The sequence below is a fragment of the Schistocerca piceifrons genome, chromosome 1 (genome assembly GCF_021461385.2).
Source record: "Schistocerca piceifrons isolate TAMUIC-IGC-003096 chromosome 1, iqSchPice1.1, whole genome shotgun sequence".
Classification (NCBI taxonomy): domain Eukaryota; kingdom Metazoa; phylum Arthropoda; class Insecta; order Orthoptera; family Acrididae; genus Schistocerca; species Schistocerca piceifrons.
The window spans coordinates 1,178,293,207-1,178,310,429 of NC_060138.1; the positions used below are offsets into that span (position 1 = coordinate 1,178,293,207).

The 17,223-nt window shown below is 43.7% G+C and overlaps 4 non-coding genes across 4 annotated transcripts; all 4 read left to right on the forward strand.

Moving 5' to 3' along the window:
* Positions 1-15,936: 15,936 nt before the first annotated feature.
* Positions 15,937-16,011, forward strand: Trnas-cga. Its single transcript has one exon. It is a non-coding gene; the product is annotated as a tRNA-Ser (tRNA).
* A 226-nt stretch (positions 16,012-16,237) lies between these two features.
* Trnas-cga lies at positions 16,238-16,312 on the forward strand. The gene has a single exon. It is a non-coding gene; the product is annotated as a tRNA-Ser (tRNA).
* Positions 16,313-16,538: 226 nt separating this feature from the next.
* Trnas-cga lies at positions 16,539-16,613 on the forward strand. Its single transcript has one exon. It is a non-coding gene; the product is annotated as a tRNA-Ser (tRNA).
* Positions 16,614-16,839: 226 nt separating this feature from the next.
* Trnas-cga lies at positions 16,840-16,914 on the forward strand. Its single transcript has one exon. It is a non-coding gene; the product is annotated as a tRNA-Ser (tRNA).
* Positions 16,915-17,223: the final 309 nt, after the last annotated feature.

The window sequence follows — 17,223 nt, forward strand, 5'->3', positions numbered from 1 at the left end:
GTTCTTTAATAACGATTTATTTAAAAAATCTTTTACCAATTATTTCATCCTCAGAGCGTTTAAATTTCCAGAAGTACTGAAACACGTGTTTCTTTATTTCTGATCGATGAACGAAATACCAATCTTCGTAGTTCTTTACAACTGCAGGACAGTGACGTATTTCCTAAAAAGCTTTACATCCCTCATTTGATCTACTTAGGGGTGAAATTTCTAAAAATTGCCTCTACAATAGATCAACACGCTCTGCAGTTTTTGTACTTACTGATTTTGTCAAGACGATGACGAGTTAGTGAGTGAGTCAGTCAATCGGGAGATGTCTTTCATATATGGTGCATGTACGATACTAGAGCCTGGTCACAAAAAGGGATAATACACTACTGGCCATTAAAATTGCTACACCACAAAGATGACGTGGTACAGACGCAAAATGTAACCGACAGGAAGAAGTTGCTGTGATATGCAAATGATTATCTTTTTAGAGCATTCACACAAGGTTGGCGCCGGTGGTGACACCAACAACCTGCTGACATCAGGAAAGTTTCCAACCGATTTCTCATACACAAAAATCAGTTGTCCGGCGTTGCCTGGTGAAACGTTGTTGTGATGCCTCGTGTAAGGAGGAGAAATGCGTACCATCACGTTTCCGACTTTGATAAAAGGTCGGATTGTAGCCTATCGCGATTGCGGTTTATCGTATCGTGACATTGCTGCCCGCGTTGGTCGAGATCCAATGACTGTTAGCAGAATATGGGATCGTTGTGTTCAGGAGGGTAATACGGAACGCCGTGCTGGATCCCAACGGCCTCGTATCACTAGCAGTCGAGATGACAGGCATCTTCTCCGCATGGCTGTTACGGATTGTGCAGCCACGTCTCGATCCCTGAGTCAAAACATAGGGACGTTTGCAAGACAACAACCTTCTGCACGAACAGTTCGACGACGTTTGTAGCAGCATGGACTATCAGCTCGGAGACCATGGCTGCGGTTACCCTTGACGCTGCATCACAGACAGGAGCGCCTGCGATGGCGTACTCAACAACGAATGGCAAAACGTATTTTTTTTTTGGATGAATCCAGGTTCTGTTTACAGCATCATGATGGTCGCATCCGTGTTTGGCGACATCGCGGTGAACGCACATTAGAAGCGTGTATTCATCATCGCCATACTGGCGTATCGTCCGGCGTGATGGTATGGGGTGCCATTGGCTACACGTCTCGGTCACCTCTTGTTCGTTTTGACGGCACTTTGAACAGTGGACGTTACATTTCAGATGTGTTACGACCCGTGGCTCTACCCTTCATTCGATACCTGCGAAACCCTACATTTCAACAGGATAATGCACGACCGCATGTTGCAGGTCATGTATGGGCCTTTCTGGATACAGGAAAAGTTCGACTGCTGCCCTGGCAAGAACGTTCTCCAGATCTCTCACCAACTGAAAACGTATGGTCAATGGTGGCCGAGAAACTGGCTCGTCACAATACGCCAGTCACTACTCTTGATGAACTGTAGTATCGTGTTGAAGCTGCATGGAAAGCTGTACCTGTACACGCCATCCAAGCTCTGTTTGACTCAATGCCCAGGCGTATCAAGGCCGTTATTATGGCCAGAGGTGATTGTTCTGGGTACTGATTTCTCAGGATCTATTCACCGAAATTGCGTGAACACGTAATCACATGTCAGTTGTAGTATAACATGTTTGTCCAATGAATACCCGTTTATCATCTGCATTTCTTCTTGGTGTAGCAATTTTAATGGGCAGTAGTGTACATTGCGTTAGGGGGTTGAATATCCAAAAATAGTGAAACCGAGAAGACAAATACCAATGTTCGTAGATGTAGCCTTAATAAACTTTAGTAGTACCTTAATAATGATTTATTTAAAAAAACATTTTACCGATTATTTCACCCTAACAGCCTTTAAAGTTCCAGAAATTCTGGAACACTTGTTTCTTTATTTCTGATCGATGGACGAAATACCAATCGTCGTAGGTCTTGACAACTGCAGGACAGTGACATATTTCCGAAAAAACTTTTCATCCCTCATTTGACCTCCTTAGGGGTGAAATTTCGAAAAATTGCCTCTACAGTAGATCAACACCCTCTGGAGTTTTATACTTCCTGATTTTGGCCAGCCGATGACGAGTTAGTGAGTGAGTCACTCAATCGTTGATTCACGATGCTAGAGCCTAGTCACAAAGAGGGATAATACAACAGGTAGAAAGAAACGATTGAATTTTCGACAGACGCGTCAGCTGTGGTGACTGCCTAGGGGACGCACGCAGTTACGGACGCACAAACTCTTGTCTTCAGTGACGCACCTCTCGGCCCATTATTTTCGTATGTTAAGCAGCAGCCATTTCTTTGTGTCACTTCAAAATCCGAGGCGGGCTGTTTGAAATTTAGGAGCCGCGGCCCGGGCGTTGTCCCGGCCGCCTCCGCAGGCCGCGCCGCCGCATTTTGCCGGCGTTATTTGCAATGCAGATTACAAGTGAAGCGCCAGCCACCAGGCAGCCACGGGGCCCGAGTGCTTAGCGTCGCGACGTGAGACCGGGCCGGTGGCCGGGCTGCCGCGGCTGCCCGCAGCCGCCCGTGGCGGGGGCGGGGCAGGGGTGGGGGTGGCGAGCTGTGCGGTGGGCACGCCCCCTCCCCCCCTCCCCTACCTGTCACTGGCCACGGGGACACACCGCACCTTCCCAGGCTACCACCGTCATTTCTGGGCACACCACACGAGACACCGCAGGTAAACCGGCATCTTCTGTTTCGGTATACGCGTTCTAAGGTTACAATGCAGTCTTATTCATAAGTACCTCTGGGATTTCGGAAAACTACAAGATGTACAGAAAAATGCACAGTCAGTGTATAGAGCACCTCTCAGAGACTTCAGGTAGATGGAGAGCATACCATAGGGGGCAGACGTGTTAGAACTTGTAAATATGTAACGCTTTCATGCCCATGTGCTCTTTGACCATTTATTATTGTATATGTATTTGCTTTGATCTTTATGTAAATATGAACACGATGTATGAATTAATTTGTTTATTTTGCTGTATAATCAATTATGTTCAAATGGCTCTGAGCTCTATGGGACTCAACTGCGGAGGTCATTAGTCCCCTAGAACTTAGAACTAGTTAAACCTAACTAACCTAAGGACATCACACACATCCATGCCCGAGGCAGGATTCCAACCTGCGACCGTAGCGGTCTCGCGGTTCCAGACTGCAGCGCCAGAACCGCACGGCCACTTCGGCCGGCCAATCAATTATGTATATTATGTAAACATCGCTGAGAGAATGTTAGGGAAACGTTAGGTTTTTGTCAACGAATAAGTACCGTTGGAGTAGCGGCGTCTCTGGACGCGGGAGGATATTAAGTCAGAGCGCGCGCTACACAGAGAGAGAGAACTCTGGTGTGAGACTTGGTGAAGTGCGGACGCATGGATGGCGTCCACTGTGCTGTAGGAGTGACTGTTTAGCGGCGCGTGGCAAGTGATGAGCTTGGGCGGTGGTAATATTGGCTGCAGCAACATCAAGAACCCGCCACGCCAATATCGTTGTCAGTAACTTCCGTGCTCGCTAATTATCATGGAAAGGAGCCAGCAGCAGTATCGTCGTCAGCAACTTCGTCACGGCGAGAATGGACTGAAGAAAGATTGCTGCATCACAGCTTACTGTCAACTAGTTTCGTAACGGCGTTACTCAGTTTTGTGGTGTTTTGCGAGTGGATAATTACCATAGTTTAATCAAAACTGTTTACCCATGATTCTCCTAAAATCATTCACCAAGTAGGTTCCTGTCCTGTCCTGTTGTTACAATAATCCGAGTACCGTTTATGAAAAATGAAAATTGCAGTGCCAGTTAATTTTGCCTATGAACTAAATGATTCAGTTAGATTGAAGATTTGAACTGAACGCATTCAGTAATTTCAGTCTCACTAACTTTTAATTTGAACTTTAATCCGAGGCGATCTAATTGTTGCAAATATTAAATCAACTAATCAAATTAAAATGATTCCTGGCACTATGAACAAAAGCACTAATTAGCATTAATGAGTGAGTGCAAATATCAGTGATTATTGTAATTTGTTGTTAGTAAAGTTCTGGTTCACATTTTGACTTGCAGTCATGCGAAAGTATAATAATTACCTTTTGATACAGTATTTGTCAATTTCTACTTCCATATTCAGAACTCAACAGCGTTTCTTTTAATTATTTTTTGACATTTTCCAAAATTCATATGAAAATAGTAGACGTTATTGTGAGGTAGCGCCATTGTCACTTACGACAATAAGTTACCATTGATCTAAGTGTTATCTTGTACGTTTTCAAAATTTCAGCTCTATTAGTGAGTGATATTTCAAGTGTAAACTATTTTCTTTCTCGCTTATTTACGTAAATGTTTCAATTAGTTTTGCTAACGTGCGTGTAGCCCTCTGTTGCCACGCGTGTTCGAGTAATTCTTGACATTGACAGTTCGGCTCATTAATTCACCTACCGAACAGAAGTTCTGCCGAATTGGGCTGGCGACCGTATTTCTTTTAGCTACAAATATCTCAGTAACTCTTATTATACTGTTCCGATCTATGTGGTACCCCTTCTCGTTGGCACAGTACGTGAATAACAGCACAAACCTTTCGAACAACCATACCAAATTTTACGGTAATTAACTGTGCGGAATAAGTTGTCCTAGAAGGCATCTTGTTGTTAACCTCCCCCTCAGTTATCGACTTTATGTTGAATATTCGAAACGATAGCCTTTTCAAAATTTTATTCCAATTGTTTAGGCACATGCTTACACGGTCATATAATTCTAACATTGTCGATAGAAGGGAAGGGGGACGTTACAAACAGATCATCAGTTTAGTATTGCTGCATCGAACTAGGTCGCACCTGCGGATAGGCACCCCACTGAACAGATCTGCTAAGCGACCTGTGACTTTCGTTGTGCCTTCCCGGGCAGCAGTAGCAGCAACTTCCCTGAATATCTCGCACGTTTCGACGTTTCCAGCACCACAAACAATGGCCTTATTCAGGATCTCGAATGTGAGTTAAGAACTTCTACATCTACATATATATTCCGCTAGCCACCAAGCGGTGTGTGGCGGAGGGCACAATTCGCGCCAAAATCATATTTCCCCCCCTTCTGTTCCACTCGCGGATCGCACGAGGGAAAAACGACTGTCTGAACGCCTGGGTACGTGCTCTAATTTCCCTTATCTTTGAATGATGATCATTACGCGATTTGAAAGTTGGTGGTAACAATATATGCTATACATCCTCGGTGAAGATTGGATTTCGGAATTGAGTCAGCAGCCCCTTCTGTTCAGCGCGTCGTCTATCTGCAAGTGTGTCCCACTTTAAACTTTCTATGAGATTTGTAACGCTCTTGCGATGGCTAAATGTACTATTCTCGAATCTTGCCACTCTTCTTTGGACCTTCTCAATTTCGTGAATCAGACCCAACTGGTAAGTGTCCCATACAGATGAACAATACTCTAATACTGGACGAACTAACGTATTGTAAGCTATTTCCTTTGTTGAAGGACTGCATCGCTTCAGGATTCTACCAATAAACCACAATCTAGAGTTCACCTTACCCGCTACTTGTGTAATCTGATCATTCCATTGGAGATCAAATGGTTCAAATGGCTCTGAGCACTATGCGACTTAACTTCTGAGGTCATCAGTCGCCTAGAACTTAAAACTAATTGAACCTAACTAACCTAAGGACATCACACACATCCATGCCCGAGACAGGATTCGAACCTGCGACCGTAGTGGTCGCTCGGTTCCAGACTGCAGCGCCTAGAACCGCACGGCCACTCCGTCCGGAATTGGAGATCATTTCGAACAGTGACACCCAGACACACGACTGATGTTACTGCTTCCAACGACTGATAATTTATTTTGAACTCATACATTAATGGGGATTTTCGCCTTGTTATACGCATTACGTTACACTTACTAATATTGAGAGATAACTGCCAGTCATTACACCACGCATTTATTTTCTGCAAATCCTCATTGATTTGTTCACAACTTTCGTGTGATACTACTTTCCTGTAGACTACAGCATCATCGGCTAACAGTCTAAGACGGCTGTCAATACCATCAACCAGATTGTTTATGTAAATCGTAAAAATCGGAGGACCTACTACGCTGCCCTGGGGCACACCTGAACTTACTCTTGTTTCTGTTGAAGTTACCCCGTTCAGGGCGATATACTGCTCCCTGTCTGTTGGAAAGCCTTCTATCCAACAGCAAGTGTCACTGGATAGAATGTAAGCGCGCACTTTTTGTAGCAAGCGACATTGCGGAACTGAGTCGAACGCCTTTCGAAAGTCTAGAAATATGGCATCAACCTGGGAGCCGGTATCTAGAGCCTGTTGCATATCATGCACAAAGAGGGCCAGCTGTGTCTCGCATGACCGCTGTTTCCTAAATCCGTGCTGGTTTCTGCAGATGAGCTTCTCGGAGTCTAGAAATGTCGTTATGTCTGAACACAAAATATGTTCCATGGTTCTACAACAAATCGATGTCAGTGAAATTGGCCGGTAATTGTGTGCAACCGATTTTCTACCCTTTTTATAGACGGCTACGACCTGGGCCTTCTTCCAGTCACGTGGAACTTTCCGCCGTTCCAATCATCTCTGACAGATGACGGATAAGAATGGTGCTATATTTGTAGCGTAGTCAACATAAAATCTTACGGGGAACTTCGAAGCATCAACTACCCACTAACATGTGTCTATCTTCTGTATATTTTGTAGTTTTTGCAAATCGTCTTCTGAATCCCTTGGTGGGTGGCGTGTGTGGCACGTTTCACACCACAACTTTTTCCTTACCAAGAGCAGGCATTGTCTGCAGGGGGAGCGACTCTTAAAATTAAGCATTCGAAAACAGCCACAAGTCGCGCTTTGTACTTTTTTTTTTTTTTCTTTTCACTACTGAATTCCCGAATCGGTGTGAGAAGGAAACGAAGAAGAGGCTGATCAAATTTTACCCCTGCATATTATCATCGGGTTGTCTGCCAAAAGCTTTTAAAATTACTAAAGTAAAAGCAGTTCAGAAAACTAACAATCCGTCGGATAAAGCGTGATACTACCTCCCAATGCTGTCGCTATAAACTCCTTCAAGGGATACTTCTGAACAGGATGGTTCCACGAATCCTAGAAGATACCTCACGAGATTACGCATGTTTCAGACAAAATAGGACTTGTAGAAACCAGGTTTTGAGCTTATCCTTACACATTGAGACAAGTTCTCAAAAACGAAAAAGACAGCGGTAGCTCTAATAGACCTAATAGCTGCCTATCACATTCTATGCAAAGCATGGCTCTCCACAACCGATAGAGGTAATCCCACTCCGAACCACAACATTTATCCACAACATGCCCTCGAACAGAAACAGGGTAGTGACGTAACCAAAAAGAGGAAACTGATAACATACTTCATAAAGGATCTGTTTTAGCGTCAATAATCTCTACATCTCTGATCTGCTTCAAACCGTGTCAAGGCAGTTCAGCTATACTGGTGGTATGTCTCTAGTTATCTACAACAAAAAGGTTGAAGAAGCTGGACACATACTCATTGCTAACCAAAATAAAATGCAAGGGCGTTTCACTGTATGGAGGCTAATACCAAATCACACCAAGGCTGAGGTCAACTGTTTTCTTTCGAACAGAAAAATGGTAGGATACGAGCTGAAGGTTTATATGAACAACACTGAACACACCTAAAAGCAACATCCAAGGTGTTTGCGAGCTATTCTAGATAGCATCTTATCCTTCAAAAGACACACTAAAGATGTATTCCACAAAATACACTACTGGCCATTAAAATTGCTACACCACGAAGATGACGTGCTACAGACGCGAAATTTAACCGACAGGAAGAAGATGCTGTGTTATGCACATGATTAGCTTTCCAGAGCATCCAGACAAGGTTGGTGCCGATGGCGACACCTACAACGTGCTGACATCAGGAAAGTTCCAACCGATTTCTCATACACAAACAGCAGTTGACCGGCGTTGCCTGGTGAAACGTTAATGTGATGCCTCGTATAAGGAGGAGAAATGCGTACCATCACGTTTCAGAGTTTGATAAAGGTCGGATTGTAGCCTGTGACGTTTGCGGTTTATCGTTTCGCGACATTGCTGCTCGCGTTGGTCGAGATCCAATGACTGTTAGCAGAATATAGAATCGGTGGGTTCTGGAGGGTAATACGTAACGCCGTACTGGATCCCAGCGGCCTCGTATCACTAGCAGTCGAGCTGAAAGGAATCTTACCCGCATGGCTGTAACGGATCGTGCAGCCTCGTCTCGATCCATGAGTCAATAGATTGGGACGTTTGCAAGACAACAACCCTCTGCACGAACAGTTCGACGACGTTTGCAGCAGCATGGACTATGAGCTCGGAGACCATGCCTGCGGTTACCCTTGACGCTGCATCACAGACAGGAGCGCCTGCGATGATGTACTCAACGACGAACCTGGGTGCACGAATGGCAAAACGTCATTTTTCGGATAAATCCAGGTTCTATTTACAGCATCCTGATGGTCGCATCCATGTTTGTCGACATCGCGGTGAACGCTCATTGGAAGCGTGTATTCGTCGTCGCCATACTGGCGTATCACCCGGCCTGATGATATGGGGTGCCATTGGTTACACGTCTCGGTCACCTCTTGTTCGCATTGACGGCACTTTGAACAGTGGACGTTACATTTCAGGTGTGTTACGACCTGTGGCTCTACCCTTCATTCGATCCCTGCGAAACGCCACATTTCAGCAGGATAATGCACGACCGCATGTTGCAGGTCCTGTAGGGGCCTTTATGGATACAGGATCTGTTCGACAACTGCCCGGGTCAGCACATTCTCCAGATCTCTCACCAACTGAAATCGTCTGGTCAATGGTGGCCGAGCAACTGTCTCGCCACCATACGCCAGTCACTACTCTTGATGAACTGTGGTATCATGTTGAAGGTGAATGGGCAGCTGTACCTGTACACGCCATTCAAGCTCTGTTTGACTGAATGCCCAGGCGTATCAAGGCCGTTAATACACAAGAGGTGGCTTTTTGGGTACTGATTTCTCAGGATCTATGCACCCAAATTGCGTGAAAATGTAATCACATGTCAGTTCTAGTATTATATATCTGTCCAATGAATATCCGTTTATCATCTGCATTTCTTCTTGGTGTAACAATTTTAATGACTAGTAGTGTACGTTCATACAACAGTCTCATTCAGAGGCTCTGCAGCACTAACTGTGGAGCTTACAGGATAACGAACCTCTGTACTCGCCTTAGTGTGCTCTGCAGCAAAGTAGAGCACATTTGTCTGGTTAAACAGCGAGCATGTGAAGAAAGTAGATACCCAGCTCTACGCTGCAGTGACACTTACAACTGGACGTATAAAGACTATTCCGTACTACCTCCCTTCACTTAGCCACATAGACCCGCCTTCCCCACGGACACAAGGCGTAGGTGAAGGAATAAGCAAGCGTAATGAGCAATACTCTATGTAGGGAAGCAGCCTACTCACGCCGTAGTAAATTCACAGCAGTCTTTCCATTGTGTGCCAGCCAGTCCGCGGTAACTAGCTATGACGCCATAAAGGTTGCGCAATACTTTAAAAATCAAATAAATAACCTAAAATGTTTCTAGCATGTCAGGAGTAATACTAAACCAACATGTGTTGAATATCAGTTCAATAACTTTAACCATTTTCGAAATTTGGACGTTTTTCTGTAAAAATCATTGGCGCAACAGAAAAGAGCTAGAGATTTAAAAATTTATACTTAGATTCCTTTTCAATAATAATTTAATAGAAACGGTACTTTGGATCTCACAAATTAAGATTTTAGTTGAAATTCATAATTTTCTGGTTTTTGTCTTAAAACTTAAGGGAGCAAGATAGATTAAGTAGGCTAATAAATAAGGCTAGGATGTTTAAATTTAAGTAGAATGGAGATCCGCTATAATCATAAAGATGTGAGAAGTTTCATTTAAATAACTATAAAACTATAGCGATAGCATATCTCAAAAGGGCAAGTTCAGAGCTCGTCTACTGCGTGCAGTGTAATTAAATTAATTCTCTCGCCCAAAATATTTAACTTAGCCACGTCAAACTTTTATTATGATTACTTACCCGTGTGCTGAATGCACATTTAAATTAAGAGCTTCATCGGCCATCAACAAAAGAAGCTATGATTTATTCAGTAACTTAATGTGGTGCATTACTAGCCCAGCGGCTAGTCGGGAGAGCCGATTTGATCAGGCGTTCCCTTAGCCGTCCGCACCGCGGCTTAATATATAAGAACGCTGCGTGAGGAAGGAAGGCCCCAGTTCTCTCCAGACGCTGAATAACACGCCATCTGTGTCGGGAGTCGCGTCGCGTCGGTATCATTGCTACAAACGGCCTCGGATGCCGTATTAAGTTACTCGGGATACTCGTAACCATGAAATCATTTTCGAGTGAAGTGTTAATTCTGGGATGACTTTAATTATCGACCTTCAGTTTGCGTATTGTTGTATTTTCACGTGCCGCCGTGGGACAAACATTCTACCATTATTTAGCGTGGCGTTTGATGAACTTAATCATCAAATTATGGCGAGCATTCATTTAAACATTTAATTTGGACGTTTATAGTTGCATCAGCGCATTAGACTCTGAACTGCTCAGTTAGTTAGATCGTGTGGATTCTTTTGTTTTCATCTGTGACTTTCAGAATACAGAACGTTTTTTCACGACCGTTTTTGATTATAAATCCCAGACAATCTCCTAATTCATCAGAGCTATAAACTGTAACTATAAGTGTATTCCCAGATGAAGTGGGCACTAGGAATTCTAATTACAGGCTTCACGTTTTGCTAATCACTTTCTGGTTGCCAATATTGTAGTTAGAGAGCCAGTGTTGAGAACGGCGAAAGACAGCATAAATAACATTCTAAATAATAGGAACTGGTTTAACATTCTACAAACCTAACATTTATATAAACAACATAAAATTGACATAGTTCCACCCGCCGCCCCACATCTACTTACCATCTACGAAGATGTCCCAGTTTTCAATACAACTCGATTCCGCTACTGTATTTCATCTCATTTTATCTTATTTTATCCTGTGTCCTTCACTAATTACTTGTATAGCATATTTTATCACTTCTCATATAATCAGTGTAAACCATGATAAATAAAAGAACAAATAAATATTCCATACTTCACTGTTCACTTTGTGAGTGGTGCATGAGTAGAACGCTTGTTAATAAACCTGCATAAGAGTTCGAATTTATGAGTGTCCTTTCGTTGTCGCCAGATGTTCTGTGAGAGGAAGTATTTTGTGGTGGAGAACAAATATTATTCTTGAGCGGTGGCAGGGTCACTGACGTCGCCTTTCGAATTCCTGGCGTCACTATATCAATCTGCAGTGTTAAATCCCTCTGGTTTGAGGCCACTAAAATCTTTGCTCGAGGCTGTTGACGAGATCGGAGTATGTGGTGGAGTGTCGAGTTTGGGAATGGTAACGGAGCGAGGAGGGCGGTGTGAGAAATCTGCCTGGCGATTAAGACGACCACTTGCGCAAGTGTCTTGGACACAAATCTGGCGAACGGTTACTAGGCATATTTGTGGGCCGATTTGAAGCCTTGCGAGACTTCAAGTGCCGTCTTCGCGCGTAGCCTGTCCAGCCAGCTCTAGGACTCGGCAGACCAATGAGAGAGTGGAAGCCAGTTTCGCTGTGCTGAATTCTGGGCCCCCTTTGGAACCGGCAAGTTTCAGCTTCGATTCGTCAACCTCAGTTAAGTTTTGGATTTCGAGGTCTTAACTGTTATTTTCTTATTGATACATATAAGTCCGTTTGGACCATTGCGATTTCTTAGCTGATCTATTGCACCACCAGTTGGTCCCTTGAATGGTGGCTGTTGTTTTCTTCTCCTGAGTCGATACTGGCCTTGAATGTTTCTAACAGGGTATCTTAAACTGTGTGAGCCGATGGTATTTCCTGAGCCGGAGTGATAACGTGTTTTTCTATGCTGTGTCCAGACCCCGTTCCCCTCCCCCTCACCGTCACGCCTTTTCAAGCAGCACCAACTAGATGATTCGGTTTCAGCCGAACTCCCTACATCTACATAGATACACTGTAAATTACATTTAAGTGCCTGGCAGAGAGTTCATCGAACCACCTAGACAATTGTCTATTATTCCAAACTCGTATAGCGCGCAGAAAGAACGAGCACCTATATCTTTCCGTACGAGCTCTGATTTCCCTTATTTTATAGTAGTGATCGTTTCTCCCTATGTAGGTCGGTATCAACAAAATATTTTCGCATTCGGAGGAGAAAATTGGTGATTGGTATTTCGTGAGAAGATCCCATTGCAACGAAGTACGCCTTTCTTTTAATTATGTCCAGCCCAAATGCTGTATCTTTTCGTTTCAGCGACACTTTTTCCCATATTCTGTGATAATACAAAACGTGCTGCCCTTCTTTGAACTTTTCCGATGTACTCCGTCAGTCCTATCTAGTAAGGATCCCACAGCGCCCAGCAGTATTCTAAAAGAGGACGGAAGAGGACGGACAAGCTAGTGTAGGCAGTATTCCTCGTAGATCTGTTACATTTTCTAAGTGTCCTGCCAGTAAAACGCAGTATTACGTTAGCCTTCCCCACAACATTTTCTATGTTTTCCTTCCAATTTAAGTTGTTGGTAATTGTAATTCCTAGGTATTTAGTTGAATTTGCGGCCTTTAGATTTGACTGATTTATTGTGTAACTGAAGTTTAACGACTCCTTTCAGCACTCATGTGGATGACCTCACACTTTTCGTTATTTAGGCCAATTTTCACACCATTCTGATACCTTTTATAATCGTTTTGTAATTTGTTTTGATCTTCTGATGACTTTACTAGTCGACAACTTGTCGATAAACGACAGTGTCATCTGCAAGTAACCTAAGACGGCTGCTCAGATTGTGTCCGAAATCGTTTATATAGATACGGAACAGCAAAGGCCCTATAACACTTCTGTTTTACTCGATGAATTTCCGTCAGTTACTACGAACTGTGACCTCTCTGACCGGCAATCACAAATCCAGTCACATAACTGAGACGATATTCTTTAAGCACGCAATTTCACTACAACACGCTTCTGTGATACAGTGTCAAAAGCCTTCCGGAAATCCAGAAATACGAAATCGATCCGAAATCCCTTATCAATAGCACTCAACACTTCATACGAATAAAGAGCTAGTTATGTTTCACAACAGTGATGTTTTATAAACCCATGTAGACTGTGTTCAATAGACCGTTTTCTTCGATGTAATTCATAACTTTCGAACACAATATATGTTCAGGAATCCTGCTGCATATCGACGTTAACGATATGGACCTATAATTAAGTGGATTACTCCTACTACCTTTCTTGAATATTGGTGTGACCCATTCAACTTTCCAGTCTTTGGGTACGGATCTTTCGTCGAGCGAACGGTTGTATATGATTGTCAAGTACGGAGCTAGTGCATCAGCATACTCTGAAAGGAATCTAATTGGTATACCGTCTGGGGCAGAAGACTTGCTTTTATTAAGTGATTTAAGCTGCTTCACTACTTCGAGAATATTTACTACTACGTTACTCATGTTGGCAGCTGTTCTTTATTCGAATTCTGGAATATTTACAACGTCTTCTTTTGTGAAGGCATTTTAGAAGGCTGTGATTAGTAACTCTGCTTTCGCAACACCGTCTTTGACAGTATCTCCATTGCTATCGCGCAGAGAAGGCATTGATTGTTTCTTGCCGCTAACATACTTCAGATACGACCAGAATCTCTTTGGATATTCTGCAAGTTTTCGAGACAAAGTTTCGTTGTGGAAACTGTTATAAGAAACTCGCATTGAGGTCAGCGCTAAATTTCGAGCTTCTGTAAAAGATCGCCAATTTTGCGTCTGTTTAAATTTGGCATGTGCGTTTTATTGTCTCTGCAACAGTGTTCTGATCCGTTTTGTGTACCAAGGAGGATCAGCTACGTCGTTTGTTTTTTATTTGGTATAAATATCTCAATTGCTGCCGACAATATTTGTTTGAATGCAAGCCACATCTGGGCTACAATTTTATTATTAATTTGGAAGGAGTGTAACTTTCTCGTGTAATATAGCCGGGTGCCGGTTTCGAAATACCTTCGGGCATTGTAGACGTCATCGATCTGTTAATTGTAACGGCTTAGGAGGTACCGGGGTCTCTAAATTTGCAATTGCTGAGGCTATGTAACTGGATTTGGCAGCCTAGTTTTTTCCAGGCCTGTTTTCTATTTGACGATTTCTGTTATTGAAGGCCAGTTTGTTCCCTTTCAATTAAATTAAGAGCTATTTCATTATTTCGGTTAGGTGAAACTTTTATTAATCAAGACCTACCTGTTTTTATTGCCCTATTACTGAGATCTTCAACATGAACTGCTATCTCACTTCCGTTAGTTGTGAAACCAGATGGTGTTTATTTCAGCTAGAGATAAAATGTATATGAATATTAATTTATTCTAACAGTAGAAGTCTTGTATATATTAACATATAACACAGGATTTACTGTGCGTTAGGTTACTAATATCGACATGAATGTAGTTAGGATGTAAAGAATGGGACACAGGAGGCAATTGGGTGAGCGGGAGGCATTTGATTAACTGATTACCTGTTTTGAACTAGCAAGTCTCCGGAATTCTGAAGGAAAGTTTGTTTCTCAATTTAAGCTGGTCTTTGAGTCGCAGTTTTGAGGGTGTATTTATTTTGATAAAGATTTCAGTTTCTTCCAGAAGATCAACCATTCCTTTTATTACGAAGCTGATATGCCTGGAGATTCTACGGCGTTTGCAGAATGGCTGTGTTGGGTAAAAAGTGTGGCAAAGGTGGTTTTATTCGTTTTTTAAGACAGTGTGCATCCATGTGGTCTTTGAACCTCCTTGTGAAGCTTTTACCAGTCTGCCCAATGCAGAAGATTGGACGTGAGATAGCTGAAGATCCTCAGTTCACAGACTGCATTTCGTTCACAGATGCGGCAGGACTCGCAACAGACAGCATTCCATAGTGCGATCTGTTGTAGTACGATAAATTTGGGGGAGGGGACAACTTATTCCTCTGCTCGAGCGAAATCAGGTAAGTTCTATTTACGTTAATGATTTCAACAAAAGTTTGTTTATATATGTCCATGAAATGTAGTCTTTTTTATGTTTGTTCCAATTAATGTGAAGACAATGCAGACAAGGTGTTCCAGCGATGTTCTCCACGAAGCAGCGTGTGGCAGTGCGGGTCACCTCAGCAGATAGACCCAGCTTTTGTCATCAATGAGAACATCGCTCCACCGTTATCTTGAACCACTGTATTAATTGTTAATACGCTGAAAACGAAATAAATTGTAAAAAGTAAGGAGTTACTGGAATGAGATTTTCACTCTGCAGCGGAGTGTGCGCTGATATGAAACTTCCTAGCAGATTAAAACTGTGTGCCCGACCGAGACTCGAACTCGGGACCTTTGCCTTTCGCGGGCAAGTGCTCTACCAACTGAGCTACTGGAGCACGACTCACGCCCGGTACTCACAGCTTTACTTCTGCCAGTATCTCGTCTCCTACCTTCCAAACTTTACAGAAGCTCTCCTGCGAACCTTGCAGAACTAGCACTCCTGAAAGAAAGGATATAGCGGAGACATGGCTTAGCCACAGCCTGGGGCACACAGTTTTAATCTGCTAGGAAGTTTCATATCAGCGCACACTCCGCTGCAGAGTGAAAATCTCATTCTGGAAACATCCCCCAGGCTGTGGCTAAGCCATGTCTCCGCAATATCCTTTCTTTCAGGAGTGCTAGTTCTGCAAGGTTCGCAGGAGAGCTTCTGTAAAGTTTGGAAGGTAGGAGACGAGATACTGGCAGAAGTAAAGCTGTGAGTACCGGGCGTGAGTCGTGCTCCGGTAGCTCAGTTGGTAGAGCACTTGCCCGCGAAAGGCAAAGGTCCCGAGTTCGAGTCTCGGTCGGGCACACAGTTTTAATCTGCTAGGAAGTTTCATATCAGCGCACACTCCGCTGCAGAGTGAAAATCTCATTCTGGAAACATCCCCCAGGCTGTGGCTAAGCCATGTCTCCGCTATATCCTTTCTTTCAGGAGTGCTAGTTCTGCAAGGTTCGCAGGAGAGCTTCTGTAAAGTTTGGAAGGTAGGAGACGAGATACTGGCAGAAGTAAAGCTGTGAGTACCGGGCGTGAGTCGTGCTCCGGTAGCTCAGTTGGTAGAGCACTTGCCCGCGAAAGGCAAAGGTCCCGAGTTCGAGTCTCGGTCGGGCACACAGTTTTAATCTGCTAGGAAGTTTCATATCAGCGCACACTCCGCTGCAGAGTGAAAATCTCATTCTGGAAACATCCCCCAGGCTGTGGCTAAGCCATGTCTCCGCTATATCCTTTCTTTCAGGAGTGCTAGTTCTGCAAGGTTCGCAGGAGAGCTTCTGTAAAGTTTGGAAGGTAGGAGACGAGATACTGGCAGAAGTAAAGCTGTGAGTACCGGGCGTGAGTCGTGCTCCGGTAGCTCAGTTGGTAGAGCACTTGCCCGCGAAAGGCAAAGGTCCCGAGTTCGAGTCTCGGTCGGGCACACAGTTTTAATCTGCTAGGAAGTTTCATATCAGCGCACACTCCGCTGCAGAGTGAAAATCTCATTCTGGAAACATCCCCCAGGCTGTGGCTAAGCCATGTCTCCGCTATATCCTTTCTTTCAGGAGTGCTAGTTCTGCAAGGTTCGCAGGAGAGCTTCTGTAAAGTTTGGAAGGTAGGAGACGAGATACTGGCAGAAGTAAAGCTGTGAGTACCGGGCGTGAGTCGTGCTCCGGTAGCTCAGTTGGTAGAGCACTTGCCCGCGAAAGGCAAAGGTCCCGAGTTCGAGTCTCGGTCGGGCACACAGTTTTAATCTGCTAGGAAGTTTCGTAAGGAGTTACTGTTTGACTCTCGAGCTGTTAACAAGTACGATATCCGTGAGATACCTCGGTATTGTTTGTAAATAAAACGACCAGTTCTCTCTATAAAAAGAAAGAGATCTGGCATTGAGGAAGCTTCCTTGAGTAACATAGTCACGGGCTATTTACATGATTTTGTAAAAAGTTTCTTAAATGGTTCAAATGGCTCTGAGCACTATGGGACTTAGCTGCTGAGGCCATCAGTCCCCTAGAACTTAGAACTACTTAAACCTAACTAACCTAAGGACATCTC